General features: G+C 35.8%; 1 long non-coding RNA gene across 1 annotated transcript; it reads left to right on the top strand.

The window, feature by feature from the left end:
- The first annotated feature begins 19,634 nt into the window (after positions 1–19,634).
- LOC126638578 (uncharacterized) lies at positions 19,635–25,287 on the top strand. The gene is made up of 3 exons (XR_007628636.1): positions 19,635–19,658; positions 23,012–23,121; positions 25,202–25,287. It is a non-coding gene; the product is annotated as an uncharacterized LOC126638578 (long non-coding RNA).
- Positions 25,288–25,573: the final 286 nt, after the last annotated feature.

The following is a 25,573-nucleotide window of genomic DNA, read 5'->3' as shown; positions in this document are numbered from 1 at the left end:
GAGAAAAGCCCTGCTAAAGCTTGTGAAATGCAAAGACTCTTCTCCTCTGAGGCCAAGGACTGTTGCTTGAACCAGGGTTGGTAAGTGTGTGTGTGCAGCCTGTCCTTCTTTAGCGGCTCAAAGGCAAATCCAAGTGCTGCAATGCAGCAGCTGCTGCTGAGGAATCCCCCCTGGTTTCCACAGCTGAGCCAGGCTGTGGCGAGCTGGCACGTTCCCTCAGGAGTACTGGAACTTTCATGGGAAGAGTTGGTTGTTGCTGTAGTGGAGTTTGCAGACACTATTCCCTTATGAATGATCAAGTACAATAGGCTGTTTAATATAAAAATGCATATTTCTTAGATTCTCTTTGTAAAGCAGTGTTTAATTATTTTTCCTTAGAGTGGCTATTTGTTTCTGCAGTGAGCAGAAACTTCATGGCAGCTTTAGCTGGCATTTATTTTGAAGGACTTTTAAGTCCTTTACGTTTGAAAATAACAGATCAGTACAAGTCTATTACTATCATTCAGTAATTTGGAATGAATAACCTAATGAAGTTTTGGCTCTTGGATATAGAAAGATATGCATATTAGTATGACACTCTGTTCATGAACTGTGTGCATATTATGTGGATATATTTACATTTCTGGCATAATATGTTCTAATGGAAAAGACCAGAGCAGCAGCAGTCAATGGACTATTATGTGAAAGTAGACAGGATTTACTCACCAAAGATGTAATTGGTTTTTACATTACTTCAGCATTTTCAAGATGCAAGACATAATAATAACTTCAGATGCTATACATAGTTAATTTTTTTAAATGTATTCCACCTTCCATACTTCAAGGTCACAGTGAGATATTAGCTATTCCTTTTGTTACCATGTAAGTAGCATGGACCACTTATAAAGGAAAACCTCTGTTAGAACAAATGAATACATAACTAGGTGATCTTAAGAAATAGTAATCTAAAATAGCTAGTGAATAAAGCAGAGCTTGAAGAGAACAAGTCTTTTTGTTTGTTCATTTGTTTCCAGATGGTTAAAGGTGTTTAAAATGCATTATTTGTGCCATATACTTATGACACAGTAATTTTGAAATTATTTTTGTAAATCTCATTTGAAAAAGCGATGCATTAAAAAAAAATAATATTCAAGTGGAACCAAATGTCACCTTGACTAAGGCTGCTCAGTGCAGCATATAGATGAAATGCCCATCTTATTCTGACTAGCAACCTCTTTTTTTTTTTTTTCCTTTTGGTCTGGAAAGGGGAAAAAACTCACACTGTCTCATGACTGCAATGCTGAATAGAGCAAAATTGAAAAACTCTGCAGGATTCTTCATTTTCTTAGCTGTAGGTATGTTTATTGAGGTCATTTATTTCTGGATAGATCTGCATTACCCTTTGACAAACAAGTTTGATATAATCTTTCCTAAAAATCCACTTACCCTTGTAAATGAAGAAGTCTGCTTTTTGCTATGCTAATATGTCTTCAAATTTGGTAACTTTGAACATTAGTAGAATCTCTTATAGTATATAGTATTTTGAGACACATATTTATAGACATCAGCAATTATTATTAAAAAATAATAGTGTCTACAGATGTCCCCTCTTGTTAACTGTATCATACTTTTACTAAATAAGCATGAATTATTCCACCTAGAAGACAACAAATGTTAATTCACTGCTTGCAGTTTATTAGACTAATACATCTAAACTACTTTGAGCAATAAATGATAAGATTAAGGCTTTTGATGTTTAGCGATATCATAGGGCATTGTGTGCTGGAGGTAGATTCACAAATACTCTTTGCTAAGGGAGTATATTTAAAGTGAAATCTGGATTAATTAATTGCAGTCATTAACTAATGTCAAAGGTGTACCAGTGCTGTTGATTCAGAGTGTTATCAAGTGCATACAAATAGAAAACACTGTTTACGTAAGTATTTCTTCAAATAAAACCACAAACTTTCCTTTGAAATTGCAACCATACCATGGCCTAAATTTTTCAGACTTAAATCTTTGTGAGCTAAAGTTCATTACAGAGGTATTTAAGTATTAAGAAGAAGCAAGGGATCAGTGAAGCAGCTGGGTGATAAATAGCATGAGAATGCACTGGCTGACAAATCCATCTGTTACCTGTGTTTGGGAAAGGAAATATTCTGTGTAGTTTTTTGTATTTTAAAGAGTGAAGGGAAGTTTTAACATGGCCCAGGCTGCTGTGTCTCGGGATCTGTCTACCAGGTGAGGTACTGTTCTTGATTTTGTTTTCTAATTTACCACCAAGATTGCCATTTTTAGTAAAACCAAGAAAAGTGAATGCGAGAGCTTCAGACAGCCCTTCCTGCAGTATTTCATAAACCCTGCCAGCTGCTAACTTTGCAAATATGGAATGAAAATTACAGCACAGGAATAGTGTGAGTTAGATTGGATTTGGTGCAGCCCAGAGAAGCTCTGACGAGCTATTACAAAACAATAAGAACAACTTACTGGCAACAACTTGCCTTTTGAGAGGAACAACATGATGGAAGACTTGTGATCCATGCAACTGTTTAATGGACTGTCATCCATAATGTGAACTCTTGGTTCTGTCTTGGAAAGCTGAATACAGAGACTATTTCTTATACTAGAAAATAGAGTTTTCTGTACAAATAAGAGTTTTTATTAATTGTATTTGTTAACTTCCTTTTTATAAGTTTCTGCTGAGGAGCCTTGCTTAAGCTATATTTTGTAGTGCCACTCTGGGTTTAGGAAAAAAACCTTTATCTTGTGAAGCAGCAGGCTGATCCTGGCTAATGATCCATCAGAACAGAGAGGTTAGTAAGGGCCATGGCAGCCAGTGGCTCTGGAGAAATTTTTGACTCACAACTCAGTCAAAGTGCACTCTGAAGTAGAATCTCTGCCAACATTTAAATTATACTGCACTCACCCCCTCGCTTCTGGGCTGAAAGTGCTCAGGGCAGTGCCCCTGTCTCCTCATGCCCTATTCCTGCTGCTCTGGTAGGATCTGGAGTAGGTGGCAGCACAGAACTGACCTTTTTCTTCTTTTGCCTATTTTTTTTTTTTTTTTAAAGCTTTTGATTTGCCACCCTCTGTGTTTTGGAAGTGCTCTGACTCCTGTGTGTGTACTTCTGAGTTCTAATGTGTGAACCATGCAAATATATGGAGATGTCCCAAAATGGATTTTAGCCTTCCTCCCCCCGTTTTTTTTTTGTTTCATTTCCAATATCTAATATATTTAATTTTCTGCCCTCTCTGACTCCCTGAAGTTGGAAAATGTGTGGAATCAGATGCATACTGTTGAGCATTAGCAAGTGTCTGGCTCTGAAAACTCCAGCATCTACTGAGGCAGAAAAACTGCCAACCCTGCTGTATTAACTGTTATACACAAATAGTCCCATCATAGTGCAGTCAGGAATTGTGACATATACACGAAAACTGTTAAAGCCCATAATTTATTTTCCAGTAGAATAATTCATAAATTTATCTCTGCCAAGTGGCAGATATCCCATCCTGCTACTGTGAAAAGCCTAAGATTTTTCATTTTCCATTGTAAACATTTTATTATGACACTTTCTGGTTAGAATTGCATAAATCTCTCAGCAGTGAGTTCATTGCGTATATTTGTTGATGAGATTCTAGCTGCAAGTAAGCATCCTCTGATACTCTCTATGTAATTTACTTAGGGAAGGTAGCAGAACAGCAATAGCACTCCAGAAATATTGGATCGAAAATTATAAAAAGTATTTTCAAGGGGAAAGAGAGCATGACACTAAAGGAGCAAATAAAGTCTTATTTGCTGTGTGTTTGCAAAATGTTTTTAACTTTTTATTGAATATATCTTCCTTGTGAATTATGCATACCCTCTAGTACCTTTGGGAAGATGTAAAACTCTATATATGATGAATGGAACGTATGATCTCCTGATGGTTTCTAGGATACTAATTTTATATCTGCAAAGGGTTATTTTATTCCCTTTCAACATGGGTAACCAAGAATATTTTGATGAAGGGAAGATTTCTGAATTTATTCTCTCACCGGAGCTTGCACAGGTCATTGCAGGGAGATACTGTGTATTGGTGAACTGAAACTGGGGTTCTGTAGGCTGAAAAACTTACCTTCCCGGTAAGCTGAAAGCAAAGTGTGTCCTAATTCCTTTAATAATTCCAGTGAGATCTGGTAACTTATTAAACCTTTACATGTCCAACACCTGACTGGTGTTGGGTTCAAACCATGAATCATTCTGGAGGACCAACTAGTCTTGCCATGTTAAGACAAGCAAAAATGTGAGTGAGTAGCCAAGGCTGGTGTGAAGGTGGCTTTTTGAATGTGGTCTCACTCTTGTGCTCACTGGTTTTTTGATCACACCTTCTTGCAGGTTTTCAGTGTTCAGTCTGAGTTTAAGACAGAATCATCAATAGCATATATTTTCCTCTTTTTACTTTCCAGTAAATGTTTCAGTTTTTAATGTAGTCTTAGGTGCAGCTTCTTAGTAACATATGCATTTACTCAGTGAACATTTACAAGATACTTCAAAGTACCCAATATTCTCTTTTGGATTATATGTCAAGAAAAAATATGATATGAACACATTTTTTTCCTTGTTATTTATGTGAATTGTCGATACTTAAATGCCTCTGCAAAATTAGGTCAATGAATCTCTGAAAGTTAAATGTGTTCTGTGGAATGGAAATTAAGAATACAATGAGAAATAACATGAGCTAAAGTACATTGAAATAAAGAATTCAGGAAATAAACAGTTGGAATTCCAGCCCTCACTGCTACCATCAGAATATGAAACTGAAGCAATATTTATTGTTAATGAGTTAATTGTATAAATGCACCTACTCTTTCTATTGGCAGCAAGCTTCTGTCAAGTAATTCACCTTGCAAAGAAAAAAAAAAATCCATACTGTTTAGTATGAATTTTATGTATTATACAGGCTTCTAATCTCTGACTTCTCCAGAGGTAATAATTGTTGTTTTATAGAAAAACTCTTTTTTTGGAGACCAGCTTTTGAACCTGGGCCTTGTTAACGTATGGTTAAAAGTGGAACTAAGTTAAAAGGGAAAAAAACTACAGACTTCCTCCAAAAAAACCCCCAAACTAACAGAGAGCAGCAACAAAAAGCTGTTAGAGTAGTGAATTCATACACTTAAAAGCGAGCGGAGTTTTACCTGACTCCTTAAAAATGCTCAAATGGTCAAATTCTACTTGAGTGCTTAACCACTTGAAGTTGACAGGTACTGGCTAGAGATCTGTGACACTAAACATGGTAGAAAATAAAAAATGGAACAATGGAAAAATAAATCCTTTTCTGTTGCCAGATTTTTTAAGATTATACTCTTTTGATGATAGAGAACAGATTACACTTAAAATTAAAAGTTGTGATTTAAAAATTATTACAAAACATTTTCAGTTGGGGGAAGAATTTGTTTTAACCTAATTAATTAGAATAAGGTTAATGTATGTGGGCTCTTGTAGAAGGTCATGATTTGGATGAGACAATTAACTGTAGAGGTGTAACATAAGTTCAGTAAGAATGCTGTGCTAGAGGGAGTCTGTTCCTAGGAGCTTGGCGGTGCTGTGCACCTCTGTCCTGCTGCAGCACATCTCCAAGATGAACAAGTCTCAGATCCTCTGGAGTGGACCTGTACCTCTAAAGGACTCACTGAAGGGATCTTTTCCGAGAAGAGGGAGTGCAGACCATAGTACTGTACTGGGGTACCTGCCAGCACAGCTGATAGAGGAGGCACAACGGGCAAAAGTGAACTGTGATTTGGTTTAGCCCATGGTAGAAAACCTGTTCATGTTGTTATTCTTGTCCTGGGAAGTGGAGGATTAATGTGCTGGGAAAAGGTTTTTGTGTGTCAAGCAGAGCCATAGTTAAAACTATTAAAATGGAAGAGCCTGGAATGTCAAAACTGGCATAAGCCATCTCCTATTGTTAGGACTAGATGTGCAGAAAAGATAGAAGGAAATAGGTATGTATACAGATACAGGGATAAGTAACTATTTTGTTGGGGAGTGTAAAATGTGAAAAAAGGCAGAAAATACCTGGAACTCTGCTTAGAAATTACCTGTATTTTCTGGCAAGGGCAGTTGCCTGAAACTTTGTTTCCTGATTGTTCAGAGGGCAATCCAGAGTCAGGAGGTAAAAGTGGAGACAACAGCAAAATGCTGGACTAATTTTTTTAGGCTGTTCTGTTGTGATTATTCCCCTGCAAGTGCACTACCAAAAAGGTCCAAAGCAATTCTCACTTCCTTCCCAACCTCTGAAGTCACAAAGCATGATTTTTAGGCTACTCACATTCATAATCGTACATCATCAAATAAATAGCTTGCAGGGGGTGCTTTTTTTATTCATCTGTTTTCCTGGCCTTTTGTTAGAGTCAAGTTTGTCTTCTATATTTCTTTTAAAAGTCTTACTCTTCTGAGGCTCTAGCCTAGAAGAGGATGTGCAACCAAATATTTATAATAATGATGTCAGGTCTGAAGACTTAACATGGTCTGTTTCTTAGATATTCATTTAATGGGTCTATATATGCAAAGAAAGTTACGGAAGATGAAGCATCTCTTCTTTAGAAAAGTGACTACGTGGCACAAAGGGAGAAGAAAGGTTTGGATGATAAATATATAACACAACCCGAATTATTTTGCAAGTGGAAAATACTGGTTTTGTCATTCATGTCTCCAGTAGCCTGTTCAACTTAATTTGAGAAGACAGTCAGGCCTCTGAAATACTTCTTATGATGAGTCAATCAGAGACTTAGAGAAGTCGTCTGAAGGAAAAAAAACAAAATCTTTTTCAGGATCCAGATCAGAAAATTTGGTTGTTATTATTATTCAGTAGTTGGAAAGGTAAGGAAAACTGAATGGTCCTGCTGTCTGTACACTGTGCTAGAAGTTATCTGGTTCAAAATGTTGTGTCACCACAAAAACAGTGCTCCATGTCCTGAACTTATTTCTTCTCTGAAACTTTTGAAAGGTCAAATAGGGTCCAAACTAACCAGAATACCATTTCTTCTTCACAAAGAGCAACAGTAATTAAAAAGTCAACTCCAAAATCAGACAAGTTCCTGTATTCATACACCATTTGGATGAGAGAGTTATAAATCGTATGTTGTTTGTGGCTTGTGCCTGGTAATGAAGGAAAGTTTGAAGGCAACAGTTGCGGGTAATCAAGAAGTATCACTGAGTACAATTAAACCAGATCTTTCTGCCTTTGTAATGAAGTTTACAGTATAAAGAAAAAACCGGAAAAAAACCCCAGTTAAAAATGACTTGCCCACCATGAAGCCGTATGTAGGACACAGTGTTTTCTTTTATAAACTGATCTATATTGATCTGTTTTCCAAAAATAACCTTCTCCTTCCCCAATTTATTAGACACATTGTATCTAATCTTGTACTATCTAATGTTATTGAATAATTTGGCTTTGAAAGTGTCAATTAAAATGGGTGCTATATCTATGTTCCCCCTTTTTGGTTTTCTTTGAGTAAACACCTCAAGATCTACTCAAGATCTAAACAATGCACCAGAAGCAGCATTTTGGCATAGATAAAAACTAGAAACAAAGTTTATCTCATGTGGTGATTGGAAAATACCTTTGTATAAATGGGTCTGAATTCAGTCCTTATGTACTTTTGTCACACATCACTCTCAAATATCCATGTTTAGCGTGACTGGTTGGTTATTTGACTTCCTGACAAAAAGTTCACTGATTACTCCAGGATCATAGTACAGACTTGGCAGGATGATTAAGTGCTGTAAAATGGTTTAAACACCTAGGCTAATAATACATGACAATGTTTTCTTTGTGGAACTTGTCACCAGAACTGATAAATTGCATCCTAACTTGCTTCTCAGATGATTACCCTGGTGACTGTGGGTCTGTGAAAGAACTCACCCAACTGCAGGACTTCGGAAAAAACTGATGTACAGGTCTTGAAAGCTGAACCTAGAATGCCAGCTTTCACCTTATTGTTATATTTGTCTTTCTGCTTCAGTGGTGGAATCAAAACCAGTTTTGATTATAAGCAATATTGGATTTTTTCTTTCATCTATAGTTACCTTAAATAGTTCAGTCTTCCCATTTTGGCAGAGCACTTTGCTAAACTGCATTAATTTTCTTTTGCCAATGTATTAAACTCATCATCTTAAACTCTTGTGCGGCAATTAAATTCCTTACAGTTATCTCTATTAATAATAAGTGTTAGGTAACACTCTGGCAATGTTTTAAGGGAAAATGGTCACTTCTGTCTACTCCTGATTTGTCTCTCCTCTACAGGTTTGTAATTTCCTCCCCCTTAACCCCCACCAAGTCTTGCTATTTAATTATATATTATCTTAATTTTGTGCTTTCTCATTTTTTTTATACGTAGGATTTTTAAATGTTGTTTTTACTGAAGAACAAAAAATGTCTTTGTAAAAGGACAGTCTGCTTGCAGTGATGACAGAGATGATGTCTTGGCTGTTTTGAGGTCTGTCAAGGGATAGGAAGTTTCTACCACCCTTGGAGACTATGGGATTTTTGCCCTAATTGAATAGATGCTTTGGATATGAACCACTATTCTATTTGCATTGATATTGTCTTTGTTATTGTTCTCACCAATGTAATATTCCATCAGTATGACTATTATATATTGTTTTGACTGACTTTCAAAATGAAAAGCTTTACTCATCCTTTCAGGGGTTTTTCAACTGATTCATCTTACTCATTCTGTTTACTTTTATTCTCTATCTCTTTTCATTCCTTTATGACCTTTTAAAGTTGATCTGATCTAAAAAGGAAATGCAAAACCAAAACATTCTATTGCTCTCTATTCTGTTTTTCCAACACGTTGAAAACTAAATAAATCCATGTGTCCATGTATAAAAGGAATTTGCTTTCATCTCACTCCACATTAGGAATACTGGCAGCATAGATTTAAAGCATGTCTGTAAAACTTTAGAAGCTGGGCTGGCATAACACGTGGAACCCTTTTTAAGATAGCTGTAATTCCATTTTACAAGAGTAAGCCCTAACTGTATCTCCTTAAATAGCCCATTAGAGTTCCCTGATAGGAAAATTTGCAACTCTCAGCTGCTTCTGCATATACATAATGCAGAAAGAAATCAGACATCTCATATGCCCTGTAGCTCAGAGACGTTTCCATTCAATTAATAAGCAGTGAAGTAGATGACAAGAGATTATTAAAGAAGTTTTTAATAGATGAAAGATTTTATAGGCTCACGACATGGATTATTGACAGAACTAAAATTTTTTCTGAAATGATGTATCTGTTATTTATTGAGAGGGAAAGAGTATTTTGTGGTGTGGACAGATCTCCCATAGTCACACACTTTCAGGTTCGCATGTCCGTGCAGATATTGAAGAAGGAGTTCATACTTCTTTTAATGAGGAGTGACTGGCACACTGACTTCAATTCTTCACCATCAGTAGCATGATATAGCTCAGTGTTGGGTCTGAGGTGTTCCATTTTTGCTAAGTTGTAAGTTTGGGGCTATCTGGTGGAGTTATTAATTCATGGGAGGTAGACTGAAAGCGTAGGCCTCCTAAATACAGTTCTCATGTGACCAGAATATGAATCAAATTTTTAGTCACATTAAAATGGTCTCTCTCCAATGCAGTGATTGAAACCAAGGTCTGTTTTTTATGTAACAGAAATTTAAAAAGTCTTACATGTTATGGGACTGTAGATGAAGGTCACTTTCTGTTTAACTTGTTAACTCAGGTTTTCAAAAATTTGATTGCAGCTAGCATTTTTTAGTGTGAGGCTAATTAATGCCAATGCCAAAAGATAAGCACAACTGAGAGACAGGGATCTTAGTATCCACCTCTTTGAAAATTTTGTAATGGTGACTGGAGTAAGAAGATAAGAAAGTAGGAAGTAGATAAAGAGCCTAAAAATGATATAAGTGTGAAGGACGCATGGGAAATTAACCAGAGAACAAGAAGAGACAAAACAGATTTGATATGTATTGTGGGAAGGTCAGTTTGCTGCTGTGGAGATCTTTCAATCCTTGAAGAAGTTGTACTGGGAGATATTTGTGCTCAGTGGTGTCTGTAGATATCTACATACAGTCTGCATTATAATGAGATGGAGAGAAGTTGTTCAGGTTCTTCAGTCTGAGCTTCCTAAAATGGTTTGTTGCATTCCAGAAGGATTTTTTTTTATTTCAGATAGACATAGAAACTTTATGTGAGAAATTCTTGGGCTGTTTCCCCTAGAGAAAATGATTATAAGAGGCTTTGGTCAAACGAGCAAAATTGACAAAGTCTAGGAATGGGTATGAACTTTTCCTAAGCTGTTGAACAATGTGTAGCAAAATGTAATCTCTAGTTTTCTGTTGTTATTCTACCTTGGAACTCCAGATTGGGCCCTTTTTTCCTATATGTGAGTAAGATTTTAATTGCTTTAATAGGTGACATTCAAGCTTATAACTATAGGTTGCAGGGATAGGATGAATCAAGGGCATAGGATATTGGGATATAAAGTTGGATCAGCAAATACAAGAGAAGGAGGAATATGTTTGACTCAGTATGATCTGTGCAGCACTTGGTTCTCTTACTGCTTAATGACATTGAGCTCTAACTTCTCTGAGTTTAGCACAACTCTATATCTGTGAATCTGTGATACTGTAGGGACTTTTAGAAAATATCAAATCCTTTTACTGAACGTATTCTTCCAGTAAAAAGCATCTAATATATGCCGCTTGACCAAAAATTTCTAATTGATGATCTTGCAAGAAAGTTGTCAACAGGATTAATTTATCTCAGCTGGCAAAATAAAAAGCAATCAATAACAAAAGGCAAAATAAATGACTAGTAATAGGTGTATCTGATTGCTTAAATGAAGCATTCCGTATGCATTATTATGCGTAACAATGTGTGAAATACCCTTCACATATATAACATTGATGCTAGTTTACTAAATTATGAAGCATAGCGGAGTGAACAAGGTAACATTAGTGGACAACATTATTTGATCAAAAAATCTCTTTAAAAAAATAAAATTAGATTTGTTACTTTGTGGTAATTATGACTGCAGATTTTTTAATTTTTAAACAGTCTTCCTCTAATCAGAGGACTTGTTGAGCTGCTTCTGTATTCACAGCACAGTGACAAAGCCAGAATTATTGATCCCTGTGAGCTCTAGGGCACTACCCTGAAGTTAGTTTGGAAGTCATAAGAATATCCAGTTCCTGTTGACTCTTATCCAGGGTAGGAAATAGAATTTACAAGGCAGTAACTGTTCTTTAATGATCTTCTCCTTAACCTTCCCTGCCTGACAGTTGGGTTTATTGGTTTCCCATGCATGTCTGGAATGCTTGCTGTTGTAACACTTCAAGGAGGAAATTGTATCCTGCTAAAAGCTAATAATATTTTTGGCAATATAAAGAGAAGTGAGATTTTATGTAGAGAATTCTCTTCAAACAAGGACTAGAGATTAAAACAGATGTGGAGAGATTAGGTGTTCTTAACAAGTGATCAGTCAGAAACAAAAATGACACATGGTGTGGGAACACCATATGGATCCTACAAAGAGATTCCAAGTCCTTGAAAAACTGGGACTTCCGATCTATTCCAGAACTTTTATAAGTTGAGCATCCATGTAGAATTCCCAGCCAAACTCAGACTGGTAGGAAAAGAATGTCCTTCATCATATATACTCATGACAAATAGGAGATCAACTTGTTTTAGTATTTCTCTGGTGTCTCTTCTTCCTCTGTTCACATTTATTTATGATCCTTCTTTGCTCCAATCCTTACTCTGCACCTACCTGTGGCCAAGTTGCTGAAAAAAACATTGCTTAGAACTTGTATACCAAGAAATTGGTTGATTTAAATTATCATCTTTCTTGAAAACCTTTGTTCAATTATGTAGGGCAGGACAAAATTTCTCAGGAGCTGCTCTCTGAGAAGAGACAGAGCCACTTCACTTCCACTGCGCTTGCAGAGTATGCAGTTGTCCAAAAAGTAAAAGAAGTTGCAAGAAGCAGCTTGAAAACAAAGTGTATATGCGGTATGTGTGCCAATATTTTCCTCTGTTAGAATAAACCACAAAAGAGCATTTCTACCCTTGGGGAATCATACTCAGGACACAAATGTGAAATAATTCTAAAAACTTTTTGTTATACCGCATGAAAAATAATTTCATGGACTGTTTAGGAGGAGACAGTTATAGTTTACTGTCCCTTCTAGTTCTGTGTCTCATGGTTGAGAACCTTCTGCATTCTACACCAGAAAGAGATTCAGGTTTTTGCATATTTTGGCAGTATTGGTTGATTTAGTGTTTTGTCAATGCCAAACAAACAAATAAAAAGCAGTACGTTTTTGAGTGCTGCATGCATTTCAACAAAGTTGACCAAATCATCCAGAATGAGAAGTAGAGCTGAAATGTAAAATACTTGGAAAAGTCTTCTAAGATACCCTTTTTTTCATGTTAAAATTTCTTTTCTACAGAACTCAGAATGTGATCATCAATGTCTATTGAGAATGCTTTTATAATGGGGAATTTACCTAGCAAAAGAGATATTTTATTTTCTATTCTGTTTTTCACAAGTGACTTGGTCTGGAGAAAGAACATATTTGGGAAATAAACAGTCCATCTTAAAAAAATTTAAAAAATACTTTTTAAGTAGACTTTTTCTTGATACGCTTTTCAATTCTTCAGACAAACAGTCCTTAAGGTTAAGCTGAAACTAGGAATGTTTTAGGTGGGGTTCTTGGATGTAGATTTCTAAACTACTACTAGTCCTTGTGAACCATTAGATGATGGAACAGTTCCTTCTCTTTTGTTCTTCAGCATGGTTGAGGATATTTCTCTTCCCCATCAGTGAAATATTCTTAAGATATAGAAAGATATACAAAGAGATTTGACCTCAGCCATGATTTTACTATTATTAATGCACATTATTTGCGTATGAGCAGTACTCATGAGCTACAGGCATGGCCTACATTTTGTACTGTATTAGAAATAGAACAGAAGATGTGTTATATAGCCTTCATGTTGAAGAAGAAGATGCGAGTCAGCAGGTGGACGAAGGAAGATGAAGAAATGGGAGAATAGTATCATTCTGTTAGTATGGTAAATGATATTCGCAACACACCACCTGAGCAGCTGGTTTGTGTATTGTTTATGGGAATGTTAGAACACAAAGTAGCTTTTCAAAGGGAGATATGACAAAAACAGGCTTTCATTTATTTGCAGGCAGCTCCTTCAAGCATAAAGTACAGGAAAAGTCCATTCCATCTGAAATTATTGCTTCTGAAAATTTAATGAGTAGGAGATGGAAGTTGATGCCATTGGCTGCCCTGAGTCAGTATCTTGTCAATGTCAATTCATTAACCTCTTCCAGGTGAGGGGAAAGTTCTTCCTGAATTTTAAAAGTCTTTGTCACATTGGCAGAGGTCTTGAGGACAGTAGTTTTACACTGAAGGTCCCACCTTAAATTACACAGTGTTAATCTTGCTGAGAACAGGGTGAGAAAAACCCCAGGTTGTTTGACACTGAGTGCTTCAATTGAAGTGTCTTTAATGTGAAGGTCTTGCACACGTAATTAAATTCTTATAACTTTATTTGAAGACCATATGGTTTTATATAACGTAAATTTGTCAGCATCATGCCTTTTTCAGATTTGGAAGACAGTGTATGCCTCAGTATCATCAGTGCTTTAATTACTTCAGTAAGCATGATGCTTAGTGGCATATCTGGTTAAAATGTCCTAATTAGTTTTCTCTAGCTAATGAGCATGTGAAGATTTGGCTTGTGGCTTATTATACTACTTATTATTATGAATGATAGAGCAACTGTATAAAGCCTCCAGTTTTACACTGCAACATAATTATTTATGAAAAGGCCTTGCCCCAGAAATGGAAATAATGATAATTACATTTAATCTTTTCATGGTTTATGCAAGTTTTTGCAGTAAAATGGATACCTGCAGGACACTAATTACTTAGAAGGGAAATGTAATACACTACGAGACAGGCTTATTGGAAATAAGTGAACCCAAGGTTATATTTTTCAATATCCTTGATATCATTGATTATGTTCTTCATGTATGTACTTTTCTTGTGCTTGGCTTCATGACTTATGTATATTCAATATGCACATTTATGGCTCTGGTTTAGCAGCTTACAGGAGAACTACGAAAAGCTGCTTGTTGAGCACTGCTAACTGTGGCTACTGTTGCTGTTTCTGCACCAATAAGGGCACAGAGAACGCCCTTTAACAGGAAGGGTTGTGAAATCATTTTAGGCTATGGCTAACCTGGAGAGATGATTGGTTTTACAGAATTTCTTTGTTCAGTGTTTTAGTGCGGATGCTATTTGCAGCATTCTTAAGTCTGAGTAATTGCTAATGGCTTCTTTCTAGTTTCAGTCAACAACCCTGTGATCTGGGAGACTGGGCAGCAGGTCACAATGCAGAGTGAAGAAGCATCCACCAGTATATCAATGGTGTCAGTGTCTCCATTTTGGTTCCAGTGAGGCAGAGATCTTGTCCCAAGAATGTCACCTGGACTTGTGGTGAAGAAGGAGCCGTAAGTTTTACTGTAGAAGTATTTGCACAATGCCTGGGTATGTGCATTTGGAAATTGATGAATAATGCAGCACGGGTAGCATTTCATTATTTCTCTTGTCAGCTGCCATCCCATGGTTTAATATTTTGAAAAGTGATTTTTATTTTCACTTCCATATACATCTTTATGTCTGTCTAACTGCACTGCTGGCAAGACAAGGAGGTAACAAAAAAATGGATGAGTTGTTGTTCTGATTTAATCTTAGGTAACTTTTGAGTGTCACTTTACTGACGTAAAACAGTGCTGATGGATCACTGGTCACTGAGAGTGTGTAGTTAAGAAAATAGAAAGCAAGAGGCCAAGAGAAAAGAACAAAAATATAAGGATTAAAAGATTGTTACCATATGGCACTATATTTGTTGTTGGTACTTAGCTTTTCTAAGGAAATAGAGCAGAACTTAATGAAGGGAATCATTCTCTCACTTGCTCTGGTTCCTCAAGAAGAAAGGGACATTGGCAGAACCAGGCAAAATTGTGTCTCTGAAACCTTCAGCCTTGCTTATCTGAAATGCATTTGAAGGTATTAAATCAAATCTAGTGTATATCCTACCGTGGTAATGTAATTTTAGCCCATATGTCACAAGGAATTACACTATCCCTGGACAGTAATGTTTTGATCATTCCCTTTAGAATAACATCTTGTACCTTATTACTGATGCCCGCTGTCCTGATGCTCAGACAACCATGGATCTCTTGTTTACAGGCAGTTAAACCAAGTGATGCATGCAGCAAACTCATTCTTCTTTTTGTCATGGTACTCCACAGTATCCAAAATGTTGTACAATGTCTGTCTTCAGCTGCTAAATGTAGCCCAATGTGACTTTGGTCACTAGAATTATCGTTTTCATTTTCAACAGTATTTAAAAATTTGATAGAGAAAAGAGGTAATGGCAGAGATTATTAGACTTTTTATTTCTCTGTAAAGTTGAGACACAGGAATGCTTTGTATATAGCTTTTTTACCCTTATCCATTGACAGTGTCAGTAGTAGTGTTTTAAATCCTGTTTTTATGAGTGGAATATTATGAAGGGGGAATAACTTCTTAAGTAAAGAAATCTATTTCATTGTTGAAGTTATGATCTCCTTTTTCCTCATACTTCTCATCTGTGGTTTGCTTTTGGTGATAGGCTTTTTTATATGTTCAAAATGTACATAGGTTAGTTCAGCAATTCTTTATAGTAAAGCAGGTAACTAGGGAAGATGCTGAATATGGGCACATTTGTCATGAAAAAAAGCCCACTCATGTCAAAACGGAGCCATACTGAGTAGTCTTGGAAACTTAAATAAGTAATAGTAAATATAGATTCCACTTATTCAGTGTTCTGATGGAACTAGAACTTCTAATTTCTCATGGTGGTTTTTTGTTGTTTTTGGGTTTTTTGGGTTCTTTTTTTTTTTCCTGCTAATTGGATGTCTTTGGTTTTGTTATTAGTAAAACAGAAGATTTAATGGAAAAGAAAATGAGATTTTTTTATTTTTCTTTTTTTAAAACTTTAGCTACTTTAAAGTATTTGCACTCTTAATTCCTGACTTTCTATCTGAAGGTGCATAAGGCTGAACCAGATATTTATTATCACACTCACAGACCACGTTGGATCCTCAACTGTTCAGAGCTACCTTAATGAGGATAAAGGGGTATGTAGCTGTCCTAGAAAAAGATGCGTTCTTGCTACAATGAGCTGCAAGGCATTAGGACTGTGAAGAATTCCACTGTTCCTCTTGGACAATGTTCCTAGGTAGTTGCTGTGGGTAAAAGCGTCTCCTGAAAAATATCCCTGAACTATGCTGTGGAATGTTCCATTAAAACAGTTTATGAAATTGCAGGCACTTCCTTGAACATAGATACATATTTTTCTATGTGTAACTACATGAACTGAATAAAAATAGTATTCTATTGTACCTCCCCATCACTGTATTGTTGAAGATGGTAATGTATCTTTTATTTTAAAGATACTTACATTAGTTTTTTAAAACTAGGTATAATCTTTGTATTCAAGTATTAGAAATTGCAAATGGAGAGCAGGAGCAGCACAGCTCACAAGGCAATTTTTTTTTTCCTTGGGATGAATTCAGATCTCTATAGCATAGTCAATTTGTGTGGTTGCAGTCAAAATTCTGATGAAATTATTGAAATTCTGTGTATATGAGATGGTTGAAGGATGTAACAAAAATGCACAGTTGAAGTTTTGCACACTGACTGCATGTGTACAAAGCACCCACCACCTTTCTGTTCCATGCAACTTGCCTTCTGCTGACTTTGCTTCATGACAGCATGGCTTATAAATCTCTACATGGTACTCCTGGTTTTGTTGGAGCTGACTGTCCTTGCCCTTTTCCATGTTGCACCATGGACTTATGCAATGGCACAAGATGGCATCATGTTTTTGTGGTTCTTTCCTAATCATTCCCTGACCACTGACTTGTTTGGGCAGTCAGCTAATGTTTTTATCAGCTCATCACCCTACAGTGCTCTTGAAGGGGGTATCAGAGTTGGGAACGGAGTGAAGTGGAGCCTGGGAGAAAGACTGGGAAAAAGTGTTGTAGTTTTTGTCTTGGTTTCTCATAATTTACATCTCTTTTAATAAATTAAGTTACTTTTCCCCAAATTGAGTCTGTTTTGCGCGTGATAATGATTGGTAATTGATTTCCCTGTCTTTGTCTCGACCCATAAGCTTTTTCCTACTTTCTCCCTGTGTCCTGTTGAGAAGGGGCAGTGAGGGAGCAGCTGACTGGCAGCTGGCCATGGTCACCACCCCATTTGCCAAGGTGTAGAATAGAGCGGGTATTAATGTAGATTGTGAAACTTCACTGCTGACTTCCTTGCAGAAACTGTTGACTTCTACTTTGTTTCCAATCTTTGTATACACGTTGCACAGTAAATACCTCATATCCTATCTCAGGGATATTTAATACCCTGCAGAGCTGTAGTGCAGAAACTTGCATCTCCCTTCCTTATTCATTCCTGTTTATTGATTCTTTTGTTGTGAGATGGGATTTTTCCTTCTCATTACATAAAGGCATATGGCTATGTCTGCCGTGTACTCTTGATTTGTATATCTGTGCCTTCTGAATGGTTTTTATTGAACTGTGCAGTTGAGTTTTCCCCACCGTCCTTTCTTGAGAGTACTAGTTTTGCTTTCATCTCTATTCCTAACCATTGATTATCAGAGGAAAGCAATTTTTTGGTAGTTTTGGGCTCTTTCAAATGTCAGTGAATTCCAAAATTATTAGGCAGAGAGGGATGGAGAACAGAGTGGAAAGGCAATCATAAAGGCTTTCTTAGTTTGAAATATGAACAAAAAACAAGAGCAGTGTCATGTAACAGTGAATTATTTTCTTTCTTCCTTAGATAGGCTGTCCTCATAATAAATACAACCTGGAAATTGGCAGTTTTCTGAGTTTCGTATAAAGCCAGTGCAATGAACAGCTCTGATGCAACACATTACAAAAGATGAAGGCTACTTCTGTTTATCCAGGATTGGAGACAGTTACGCATTTCTGCAGAAAAAAAACCAAAAAACAAAGAGTTTATAATAGCAAGGATGTATAATCTATTAATTATGCAAGATGTAATGGAAAGGGGTCACAAACAGAATAAGAGTACTTCTTTTAAAAAAAAAGTCAAGAAAAATACCCAAACAGAATATATAAAAAGGCCAGTCTTAGGAAAGATGATTGTTGTTAACTGAGAGTTATGTGTTTAAGTATATAATTACTATTTTGCATATTTTGCCTAGTGAACTTTACTAGCATGTCCAACCCAATGAGTTACAGACAGCTAAAAATCACCACATTTAATCTTCTTAAAAATGGCAAGTGACCCTTAGATTTCCTTAAGTATGGGGGGAAACAGGAAGAAAATCTCTATGTGGATGAAAAATTTTTGTATGATTTGTTTTTCCACATACTAAAACCAGATTTTAGATATTTATTAAAAAAACCCTAACCAAACAGAAAAAACTCACACCTCTTCCCCACGCAACCCTGCCCCCCCAAACTAAAAATAAGATAAAAATTCTTCCATAAGACTTAATGAGTAGTTGCCTACAGTTGTATGTTTTGCAGCCTCCCTCAAAATCTGTCTAGTCTATCACTAATCCCCTAAATGCTTTCCTTTATGCTTTTGACTGACAACGAGCAGCACGTGCTGTGGTAGCTTTGAAGCTACTCATGGTTGACTGATCATCTGATTATTGCCCTTTAGCTGATGAGTGAAATGAGCAGAACAGCTAAAATTTGAATTAGGGCTCTAATTTAATGCAGTTCTCTATTCAGTCATTGTAGTTCACAAAGTTCAGAGTTAAATTTGTGAAACCTTAACCTCATAAATTTGTTGAAGTGGTCCAGTGAATGGAAAAGTCATGGCAGGAAGAATGAAGGACTGACAAAAGAGGATGGACAAACAGGGAGTGTGATATACGTTGTTTGCTTTTTTAGGAAAACAAGAAAAAGCAAAGACAAAACGTAGATACTTTCTAATCTGTTATGTAACCTCTGAAATAATATAACCTTACTGGAAATAATTATCTTAAAATTGGACACTGGTTTGAAATACTAAGATTCTTATATCTCTAAGTGTAGACTTATCATTTGTTCTTTTGGGCAACTTTGAATCTCTAATTAATCTTTGAATTAATGCAGCTTCTGTCCTTACAGTGTAGTGCTGCTCCCATTTTTGCTTTCCCATAACAGCACAGAAAGTGATTAGGAGGGATTCAGAAGAGGCAATTGAAAATCTGAATAACTGACTTGTGAAAGATTTAATGAACTGAATTTATTTGCATATCGAAGTGAAAATGAAATTTAGTTAAGAATAACACATACGAAGGAGATAATATTCTAGTAGTTGATGGCTTTTTAATCTAGTTGAAAAAATGGGTATATAATGTTCTGGTAATCACAACATGGCAACAGATATAGTTGGAATGAAACCCAGGAACACATTCATAGCTATGCTGTAAGTTAAGTTTACCATGGGAACAACCCACTTAAGGATGCAGTGAATGATTTGTCATTATCCAAAATCAGGGGAAAAATTAATTTAATCCTACATTTTTAAAGAATCATGAATTGGAGTCAAGGCTATTCAGAAGGTGAGTAAAAAATATTTCAAAGTCAAACATAGTTATGATATACACTGATTACTGCGTGTTTCTGAAGTATGGTAATATCGCAGGTTTTTTATTTTCCCCTGGAGTCAGCTCAGTTAATAATTATTGTTTCTAAATCTGACATGTTTTCTACATTGTTGTGGAAATTGAAAGACTTTGTAGGCTAGTGATGAATACTGTAGTTGTCAGATTTTTTCTTTTTTCATCTGATAGGTGGTAGATATTGATATTTCATCATGTCTGCTTTTGGGGCTGCTCTTAGCAGATTGTTCCTCAATGCAAGAAAAGAGGGTCCTGTCCGCCACTGTGTGATGTCACTAGATAACGTAGACAAGACAGGACAAGTCTTTGCTGAGATGAGATGAGATTAGATTAGATACTGTTTTGTGCTTTCCAAAAAGGACAGCTCTTGCTTTTAATTTTATCTTTGTCTAGACTGTGCTTCCAATGGCAACAGCCCCAGCATTGAAGCACTTTACAGCAGGTGCTGGGACAAAGTTACTTTCAGGAATGGAGTTGTCAGACACAATGCATTTTTGTGGTCCACAAAGAAGGGAAAGATCTGGCAAGTGTTTTCTTGGGATCCCTGTTGAGATTGGCAGTTGCAAGTTTACTGTCCAAGAAAGACCAAAATATTCTAGATTGTAAAAATTCAGACTTTTTAAATACCCTTTTTCCCCCCAGCAGTACACTTTGATTTGTTTTGGAATTTGCACTGGTGTTAGGTGGAAATATAAATTTCAGAGGCATTTGTGCAACATACTGCTAAAGAAAGGCTTAGATGCTTCACTCTGTTTCTCTTGTGATTTTTCTCTTGACTAGAGGTCAAGCAAAACAATATTTCATAGGACAAGCCCATTTATTTTTCTATCACAGTGCCAGTTTTCACTAAAAAGGGAAAACCAGATAATCTGATACATTGTAGATGGCACAAAATCAGTAACCAGTATAACTGATAAGAGAGATCATCAGAGACGCTGGTGATAGGAACTTCTGCTTGAGCAGAATAGCAGACTAGGGAAGGTGTCTTCAGTATATCCCTCTGAATGTCAGGCATAACAACTGATGCAGTATTCCAATGATGTCTAGTAAGTAGATCAATAACTTCTTTAGAAGAGCTTCTAAAACTCTAAAAGATGGAAGGAAAAGGCAGACATAATAAAGTCTTTAGCACAGAACATGAAACCAGTGTCTTCTCTCTGTTTTTTTTAAGATCCACTTTTTTACAAAACTCATTGCAGATGATAATTTAGGCCCTGCAGTGCAAAAAAAAAAAAAAAAAAAAAAAAGAAAAAGTTGGTTTTCTGCAGGAGGAGATCAAAGTTTTGCCAATATGAGTACAATAAGAAAAATATACTTACTTGGAAGCTAAGGGAAGAGAGGATTGTCCCACTTGGGTGAAACTGGAATACATAGTGAAATTATATCATCTCTTCTGGAGGTCCTATTGGAAACAAGTTTCCTGATTTATATTTTTAAAGGTTTAATTACTTTACATTATATTTGTTATGGGGCCTTCTGTTTTGTTACTTTTCAGAATATAAAGCCACATTTCTGCTGATGTCAAAAAAGTTATTAGTTTACCTGTACAACCTTGGCAAATGGTAATTCAATAGTATAGCTGCAAAAGGCTCCTAGAGTGGTTGGAAAAATTAAATTTTACTCAAACTAAACATTCTTTTAGACAGGTTTAACCCACTGATGCACTGAGGCAAACCCTGAACATCCAGTGTGAAAGTTTATGCCCTTTGAATGCTGTAAAAAAGTTTCCCCCTCAATTTACTACTACATTAATGAAGCAGAAGCAGCAAAGTGAACAGTTCTACATCTGCAATACAAATCTGATAACTTTTCCTATATCTTCTTATGCACTATAACTTGAATTGTATATGCTGTTGCAGGTTGCCTCCTTCTTTTAGGTGATTTATTCTTTTTTAATCAAAGGTTTTTTAAGTAATCCTTTTTTATCAGAGGAAAGCACCTTCAATCACAGCTCATTTAAACTTTCATCCTTTGAGATGTTCTTAAATACACAAAATCAGTATGTAATATATGGAAGATTTGCCTGTGGTAAAAGGTTAAGAAAAAGAATTTTTCTCCTAGATGTTGACATAAACACTTGCAGGTGAAATATCTTTCAAGATATTTTGTGTCACACTTGAAGTCACATTGTGTGATATAATAATCAATAAAGACCATGATGATAATCACTTCATTCCATCTGTATCAGTGTTTATGGACATTGTAGCAGCCAAAGGAAGATTCATGAGCAGAGTTGGTCAGCTGTGGTTATCAGAGTGTTTTATTCTGCAAGCGTTTTCCTTTTCCATCTAAAATTATAACATCGAAAGCATTGTTTAATTTAATGTAAAAAGAGAAAGATATAATGCGTTTGTTGCAGGTATTTTCTTTTTTTACCTGTAAGAAAGCTACTGTCAAGCATTCACTGTGCTTGAGAAGCTTTGTTTCTCTGAAGTCTGTGATGAGATCTGAGATACATACTAATTGTGGAATAAATCTTAAAAAAAAGTTGTTGAAGTGTAGAGAACTCCAATCAGCTTCAAAAAGGATTGAGAGTTTTAAGAAATGCTGTTATGTGAATGTAGTGGCAAAGTATTTACGTTTGTGGACTCTGAGGGATTCTGCAAAATGCTTTGTTGTGTTCCACAGAAAAGGATCTCAAACAACTCCCCCCAATATCTTAGGGTGTTTAGTTGGTCTTACTTTAGTTCATTCTGAGACTTTCATACATTTTACATAACGGAAATCAAAACAAGTTAAACTGGTGTGATTTTTTTACTCTTAAAAACAACAGGAAGGTGTACAGTGCTCTAAACTACAAGGGTTTATATGACACTGTTAGTGTGGCATTGGCTGATAAATCCATAATAATGTCGTTTTTGGTCCTGTAAGTACAAAAAAGTACACGCATAAGGGATGGGCTTGATGTTGTTTCCCTACTGAAAATCATGTAATGGAAAGTTACTGAAGAATAGTCCACTGAAAAAGCCTGTATTTTTTTCTTTATAATATCCTGCGCTTTCTAGTGTAATTTAATTTAATCTTGTATTCTAAGATGTTATTTCTACAAAACAATTTTTCTTTGCAAATCATTCAGTGAAGTTGCCATAGAATCATACAATAGTTTGGGTTGGAAACAACCTTTAAAAGTCATCTCTAAACAGGAAGAGAGTAGGCAAAGTTATTAAATCATGTGGAAAATTATGTTTGAAATATAAATTTTTAAAGCAAAAAGCATTATAATTACTTTCCTCAAATATTTTTATATCTGCATCATAGAAAATGAACTTAATTTATCCTGCATTATTTTATAGATTTTTCTGGAAATGATGTTGGGAATTAAGCTCGTAATACTGGCTGCAGCCATTGTGTGATGTTTGGAACAAGCTCTGGAAACCCACTTAGAATGTCTTGGCCAGAAAAGGTAAGAATTGAAAATTTTTTTTTTTTTATCCTTTTTCTATGTTTAGCTGTTCTAAAGAGTAAAGGCATGATGGAATAAAGGCCGTAGACACTCCATATGAGAAGGGTGTTACAGTCTCACTCGGTGATGACCACAGAGGTGGTAAATGGGTTTAACCAGAAATTACAGGGCATTTAGTCTTTTTTTAACCAACTGTAGTTCATACTTTAAACTGTAGGCACATCCAGAAAGCCAGGCAAGGACCTAGCTCCAACTTAGTAACTTTGTGTTTATGACTTAAGCTGAGGGGAATATCTCTTTTTTCTTTGGGGGTAAAATGGGTCTTTTTTTGGAATATAGAAATCAATTTTGAGAGAAAATAGTAGGCACGCTGCTGGAAGAGATGATTTTATGAAATATAAGCATAAGGTTAATTTTCAGTAGATCTGTTTATTGTTTTTGGTCTGTTTCCATAGCAGCGTCAAAATACATATTTTTAACTAGAAATTATTAAGTTATAATGGCTTTAATAATTACAAGTTAATGGAACATCATATTATGTCGTATTATATTCCTGTAAACCTATTGCATTTTACCCTTACATTTTTTATCTCTATTTCAAAATACTTATTAGAAATAGTTAACTATAGAAAAAATAATCCTAGTGATGTATGAAGTCAGATGTAGGTTCAACCCTCCTAATTTTCATCTTGTAGACTTCATTTGCATAACAAAAGATTTATGTTTTTACATGGACCTGTAAATAGAGATGTTGAAAAGAGTCAATTATGCAATAAGAGTTTTATTGAGATCTCAAATAGCAGCACAGGACAAAAATATTTCCCTGTAAAATTAATGCACATCTTGGAGAGTCCGCAGACCAGATCCGGCCTGTGAAACATATATGGATTGAAATGGAAGAAAAAGTCCTTTTAAAATGTAGGAAAGACTCTAATACAGGACCTCAAATATATATATAAAAAATACAGCAAATTGTACTCCTGAACAGCAAATACATGGTTCTGATATAAACTGAATGACTTTTCCTTTTGCAGATAGAAAGTGAGCAAGATCGATTTGTTTGTGCTGGCTTAATCACCCACAGAGTATCGCTGCTAACAAGAGAAAGGGCCATACATACTGAGAAGACCATAAGGGGAGAGACCAGAAGACATGTATAGTGCAGAGAACAATGTTCATTTAAGACTGTGATGTTTCTGCGACAAAATCTCAGGACGTTCTGAGATTTTTATATCACTAATGATTGTTTTAGGTTGTTTAAAAAAAAGCAATAGGAGCGAAAAAACTTGTAATATTATGTCTTGTTTATATGAAAATATATGGAATCACTAAAAAAAGGATTTGGGAAGTTCACATATGAACAATATGCATTAATGAACAATAATACATTAAATTAATCCAGAGGAAAAGGTAATGATTATCACTTTATGAAGTGATCCTGCAATGTAAAATTCAGCTGCTTAAGTAATCTTTTAATAAGAGACTTCATTCTAATTATTGTAGTTCTAAATTTTACCAGTTCTAAAATTTTACCAGAGAAGACTTTCATCTGGGAACTTATTGCTCTATTGCTTATTCCTTGTCTGATAGCTAAACCCTATGACTACTAATAAGAGCCTCAGTTTAAATACTTTGAGGAAGAAAAATCCAAAACATTTTCAGTAGTGAAACAAGCCAGTTCCTAACAGTAGATGTCATTCTATCTCTATTTTAGTGCCAGTGCCTACTGTTCTCATTATGTTTTTTCAATTAATAAATTGCAGGTGGAAATGAGTAAACATTTATGTTTAACTTTCTTCTGATTAATTCACAAGTCTGTATCTTTCTTTTCAGTAATGTAAGGTGTCAGAGTGTGAAATTGGAAGTTCCTGAATGCAACTGAGGCTGATAAGCTTTTGTCTTTTAGTCACTCATCCATTAGTACTATTTAATTTATTTATTTGTTTGTACAAGGGATTTGTAAGCTTTGCATTTTGCCTGGTTTTTCTTTCTTTCCTTTCTCTTTTTCTTTACAATTTCCTTTTTCTTTCTGATCAGATTTGCTTGATGCTGCTCCCATAGTTCTTCTTTCACTTCTTAGGATGTCAAGGCCGCATAGAAGAAGAGGGCTGTAACCCTGGGGAGACACACAGACTGCTGCCCAGAATCACACAAGAGAAAGGTCTGAGACCACATGGAAAGAGAGGTTTGGTATTTGTTTTCCGAATAACCATACTGTTAATTAGAACCCGAATAACAGATCCCTCCTGGCAAGTGTAGCAAATGGAAAGAATTCAATTTACAGTAAGGATTTTGCAGTCTTGCTAAGCTAAGTGATTTAAATTAGTAATTTAATTTCTTTCCACAGATACATAGTGACTGTCTTGAGGATAATGTGGGCAGAGGGCCAAAACATTGAGGCTTTGAGGAGACTAAATTGCACTACCTTTTTAATGCTCACAACGGCATGTTC

The sequence above is a fragment of the Myiozetetes cayanensis genome, unplaced genomic scaffold (genome assembly GCF_022539395.1).
Source record: "Myiozetetes cayanensis isolate MyiCay16 unplaced genomic scaffold, myiCay2020 scf17, whole genome shotgun sequence".
NCBI lineage: Eukaryota > Metazoa > Chordata > Aves > Passeriformes > Tyrannidae > Myiozetetes > Myiozetetes cayanensis.
This window is presented reverse-complemented; position numbering and strand designations above follow the sequence as displayed.